Source organism: Bison bison, unplaced genomic scaffold (genome assembly GCF_000754665.1).
Source record: "Bison bison bison isolate TAMUID 2011002044 unplaced genomic scaffold, Bison_UMD1.0 scf7180017864375, whole genome shotgun sequence".
Taxonomy (NCBI): domain Eukaryota; kingdom Metazoa; phylum Chordata; class Mammalia; order Artiodactyla; family Bovidae; genus Bison; species Bison bison.
Window position 1 is genome coordinate 1,411,868 of NW_011494947.1, and position 5,836 is coordinate 1,417,703.

The following is a 5,836-nucleotide window of genomic DNA, read 5'->3' on the forward strand; positions in this document are numbered from 1 at the left end:
GCGGTGTGTGAGCTGCCCCGGGCGGCAGGGCGGGTGGATACAATGCTGCTGGCTTCATCCCTGGCAGAGTCATCCTCCAGGGACCAGCCACGGTTATTAATACCCTGCTGAGTCAGGGGGCTCTTGAGTTTCAGCATCACAAGATGTTAGATTCTTGACTCCTGACCGCCCTCTTGACTCCAAGAAGCCTCTGCCTGCCTCGGGCTGTCCAGAGGGCAGCAGATGCTGATGGAAAGAGGTCTGAAAGGGATGAGACTTGGGGTGTGAGTTCAAGTCCCCACTCTGCCATCCATTAGCTTCCCCATGAGAAATGTCACTTCTCTGAGTCCCCTCATCTTTGAAAAGAAGAATAGCAACCAATCGGCCTTAAAATGGCTGTGAGTGCCAAGGGCTGACCCCTGGCAGGTGCTAAGAAGTGATGGCTGTTCATGCAAGTACCCACTGAGACTGTCCCGTGTGCCTTGTCTGGGGAATGAGGAAGAACATGACTGAGCTAGTTCTACCTTCATAACACTCGGACAGGTTGGGAGGGTGATATGCAAGCATGATGGAGGACCCAGGACCCTGCAGCTCCCACTCGAGCCTCTGTTTACACTCTCAGGAGCCCTCTTGATTCTTCCCAGGTGACTGATGCCCCTCCTCCATGTTCCCCACGGGTCGACAAGCTCCACTTGGGAAGGCTTTGCCAGTCTGGGCCGACAGAATTCCCAGTGCCTAGCATATACTCGGTGCTCAGTAAATGTTTGCTGATGAGACCTGGGTTCGATCCTGGGGTCAGGAAGATCCTCTGGAGAAGGAGCTGGCTATCCACTCCAGTGTTCTTGGGGCTTCCCTGTGTGCTGCTTGAGCAGACGAGCAGTAAGTGAGAAGTGGGAGGGCTCCCATGCCCAAAGGTAAAGCTGAGCAATTAGGAGATGAATAGGACCAGTAGAGTTGCTAATTGGAATATTTAAAATCAAATTTCCTTCTAGTTCTTGCCAGTGCATGCACCTGCTTCTTCTCCCTCTGTCTCCCCTCCTCGTCCCCACCCCCAGCCCATCTTTCTACCCCCACCCCCACTTTCTGTCTCCCGAATAGAATGGTCTCAAGTGTCAGCTCTTGCTGATACATGTAGACTTGGATAATCACAACTCTGAGAGATCTCAGCATTCTGATAGGAGGTGGAGAGGTCTTTGTGCGTTACTCGACATCTCTAGGTCTTCCCGCATAGCTCAGTCGGTAAAGAATCTGCCTGCAAGGCAGGAGACCCAGGTTCGATTCCTGGGTCAGGAAGATCCTCTGGAGAAGGAAATGGCTACCCTCTCCAGTATTCTTGCCTGGAGAATCCCACGGACAGAGGAGCCTGGCGGTCTACAGTCCATGGGGTCACAGAGTCCGACACAACTCAGCGACTAAACAACGACCACAAGGGTTCATCAGCTACGACTGAAACACTGTATTATCCCAGATGGCTCAGTGGTAAAGAATCTGCCCGCCAGCGCAGGAGACACAGGAGACATGGGTCCAATCCCAGGCTTGGGAAGGTCCCCCAGAAGAGGAAATGACAACCCGTTGCAGTATCCTTGCCTGAGAAGTCCCATGGACAGAGGAGCCTAGTGGGCTACAGTCCATGGGGCCGAAAAGAGTCAGACGCCACTGAGCGACGGAGTGTACACGCACACATTGTGAGTGCTCGGCAGACACAGGCTGTGAGCATTATGGTCACGATCTGACTTGCATCGTAGCTATTTGGACATATGGCTCACGTTCTTGTCTAGGCTGTGAAGAACTTTAAGGCAGGGACCTCTTATGACTCATTTAAGTCTTTTACTCCTTCCCCTACCTCTCCACCCTCACATCCCCCCACCTGCTTTGTCACAGGAGGGAGGAGAGAGTGGTAACAGGAAGAAGAAGTGATGCTATTACCAGCTCCCATCACCAAGCAGCTGGTTTCTGCCAGGCTCTGGGCTTTATAAGCATCATCCCGATACCCACTGGCCTACTGATACTGTGACCGTTTGCTCCTCCTTTTTCACAAAGGAGAAAACTCAGATACAAAGTAGTTGGGTCACTGGTCCAAGGTCACCCAGCTATCGGGAAGCGGCCCCCGGGACCGCAGCCTCCCCAAGGCCGCCATGCACCACGCGGCTGGAGAGGCGCACTCACTCTCGCACACACCAAGCCAGAACAAACCTGATCACGGCCCTCAACCCATCTTCCTCGTGGTGCGTGCATGCTCAGTTTTGTCCAGCTCTTTGCAACCCCATGGACTGTAGCCCACCAGGCTCCTCTGGCCATGGCATTTTCCAGGCAAGAAGACTGGAGTGGGTTGCCATTTCCTACCCAGGCGATCTTCCTGACCCAGGAACTGAACCCTCATCTCCTGCATCTCCTGAATGGGCAGGCAGATTCTTTACCACGGTGACACCTGGGAAGCCACATCTTTCTCATTAGGCACTTTAAAAATGTTTTATGAAAAAATTTTTATTGAAATATGGTTGATTTGTAATGTGTTGATTTCTGCTGTACAGCAGAGTGATTCACTTACCCGTATGTACATGCTCTCTGCCATCATGGTTTACCGCAGGATATTCAATACAGTTCCCTGTGCTGTACAGTAGGATATTTTTGTTTATCCATCCTGTATACACTAGGTTGCAGCTGCTAATCCCAAGCTCCCAACCCTTCCCTCCCCCACGCCTCTCGTCCTTGGCAACCACAAGTCAGTTCTCCACGGTAAGAGACTTTTTAAACCAAGTTTCAGCAGGAGCTAGGGGTGGCATCACAGCAGTCTGGGGACCACCATCCTGTTGAAACAGAGGAGCTGATGTTTGGGGTGTTGGACCAATCCCGTTGCACTCTCTGCTTGGATGTTATTTTCACACAGGGTGGGGAGAATAACCATCTCGTCCCCCTCCCGCCCCAGAAGGGGTGGCTTGTAAACATATGGGGAGCGGGGAAGGGAAAGTCGAACGTCTTGAGTCAAACTGTCATCCGTGTGCCAGTTTTCTGTGCAGACTGAGATGAAAATCGGCCGTGAAACACACAGAGGGAGATGAAATTTGGAGAAAGGGAAAAACAACCCAGAGCGGCTTCTCCTCCCGGTAATTCCTGCTCCCTGGGTATAAGGCTGCATTCCATGGCAACAGCATTCGCACTTCGCTGAAAGAAAAGCTCCAACCAGCTGGACCCGTTATTAAAGTGGAGCCCCAGGATTAGCATGTTTGTGTGATGACAAAATGAACCGGCTGCCCTGTATCAGTCAAACCGGCTTCAGGAGGCACTGGAGCCCCTGCGGCAGGAGACTGAGCATCCTCGAATGGCCAGACCCCGGAGCCTGTGGCTGTCTCACCCCTCATCCCCGAGGGCCCCTGGGCTCCTATGCAGAGGAACAACAGGGGTCTTTTAGATCTGAAAGTGAGTCGAGGCTAGTGGTATGGATGGGGCAGCAGGAACAAAAAGAACTGAGTTTGAATCCCAGCTCATCTAAGAGACCTTGCTATTTGACTTAGAGTGAGTCCATTCCTTTCTCTGTGACTCAGTTTTCACATCTATGAAATGGGTATAATAACACATTTCCACCAAGGATTCTTTCCTGATCCAGTGAAGAAACACATGCAAAGCACTTAGCAAGCCATTGCTAAAAACCTACTCCCAGTGAATTCTTGGACTTCCCTGGTGGCTTAGACAATTAAGCATCTGCCTACAATGTGGGAGGCCCAGGTTCCATCCCTGGGTCTGGAAGATCTCCTGAAGAAGGCAATGGCACCCCACTCCAGTACTCTTGCCTGGAAAATCCCATGGACGGAGGAGCCTGGTGGGCTACAGTCCATGGGGTCGCAGAGCCAGACGTGACTGAGCCACTTCACTTTCTTTCACTCTCATAGTCAACTTTTCAGGGATGGCCCTACTGGGGAAAGCGAGGATTCTTTCAACATTTGACGCTTTGTGAAAAAATTTCACACTGACCACTTGCTAAATACAGTCATAAAGCGATGTGTCTGTGTGTGTGTCTGTGTGAGGGACAGCGAGTATGTGTGTGTGTGTGAGAGGGGAGCATGTGTGTGTGTGTATCGCTCATAATGTAGAAGGAGGAAAGCACGGCAGAGCCAGGGGTCCGAGTCCTGCCTCTCTGTTCACTGAGGGATCGTGGACAAGTCCCTTCACCTCGGTCTCAGTTTGCTCTCCTCTCCCGAGTGGCAGGGCCACATCTGCATCACAGAGCTGTCTAAGATGACACGCACGTGGGAACTTCCTGGTGGTCCAGTGGTCAGGACTCCTCACTTTCCCTGCCAAGGGTACAGGTTGTACGGCGTGGCCAAAAAGTTTTTTAAAATAAATAAAATGACATATGCACATAAAGAACCCATTAACATCAACCATCCTCTTGAAGGACAGAAAACAGCTATGGCTCAGTGCAAAGCTAGATTGTAGAAGAGAAAAAAGGACATCAGGGGAAAACCAGGTGAAATTCAGACAGAATCTGAAGTTCAGTTTCTAGTGGTTTACCAGTGTTAGTTTCGATAAATTTTAATTTCTTATATGAGGTGATAACATTGGGGAGACTAGGTGGAGAGTATACAGAACTCTGTATTCACTTTTCAACTTTTCTGTAAATACAACGTTTTTCCTATATATGATTTACAGAAATTATGGGCTTCCCAGGTGGCTCAGTGGTAAGGAATCCTCCTGCAATGCAGGAGCCACAGGAGACAGGAGTTCGATCCCTGGGTCGGAAAGATCCCCTGGAGGAGGGCATGGCAACCCACTCCAGTATTCTTGCCTGGAGGATCTCATGGACAGAGGAGCCTGGCAGGCTACAGTCCATGGGGTCGCAAAGACAGGCTATAGTCCATGGGGTCACAAAGAGTCGGACACGATTGAAATGACTGAGCACACACGTATGTGTGTATGTGCATACACATATGTACATATCTAGGCTGAGGAACTGATCTTAAGGGACCTGAAGATTAGATGGAAGAATCTGATGCAATGTGGGCTCTTGGACTTGGTCCTGGAATGAGGGAAGCAACAAAATTGCTGAAAAGAACAGTATTGGGAAACTTAGCAAAGGGCGCATATGGGCCGTGTATAGGCTAGCGGTCTCCTATCAGTATTAAATTCCTGGGTCTGATCACCCTCCTGAGGCTGTTAAAAAGAAGGTCCCTCAGAAGGAAGATGGGTGGGTGCCAGGGATGGCGGGAGGGAGATGGGAACAGTTGCTTTATGGTTAAGGAGTTTTATCTCAGAAGGATGGAAATGTTCTAGAACTAGGTAGAGATGGTGGTTGCACACCACTGCGAGTGTACTAAATGCCACCGAATTGTTCACTTTAAAATGGCTAATTTTACGTCTCGTGAATTTTGCCTCCATAAAATTTAAAATATGTTTTAAAAAAGAAAGGGAAATGTCCCTCTTCTTAGGAGACGCAAGCTGCATGTAATTATGGGTGAAGCGAAATGACGTCCACATCCTTCTCTAAAATGATCAGCAAAGCACCAATAATACCAACACAAAATGGATTATGTATGCTCAGAAAGGAAGACAAAGAAGCCATGAAGCACACGTGGCAAAAAGTGAGCAACTGGTGAAGCTAGGTGAAGGGCAGACAGGGATTAATCTTACTATTCTTGCTTAGATTTGAAATATTTTCAAATTAAAAAGCAAAAAACATGGGGGACTTCCCTGGTGGTCCAGGGCTTAAGATTCCACACAGAGGGCAGGGGTTCAATCCCTGGGGTTAGTGGCAAAGAACCCGCCTGCCATTGTAGGAGATGTAAGAGACCGGAGTTGGATCCCTGGGTGGGGAACATCCCCTGGAGAAGGAAATGGCAACCCACTCCAGTATTCTTGCCTG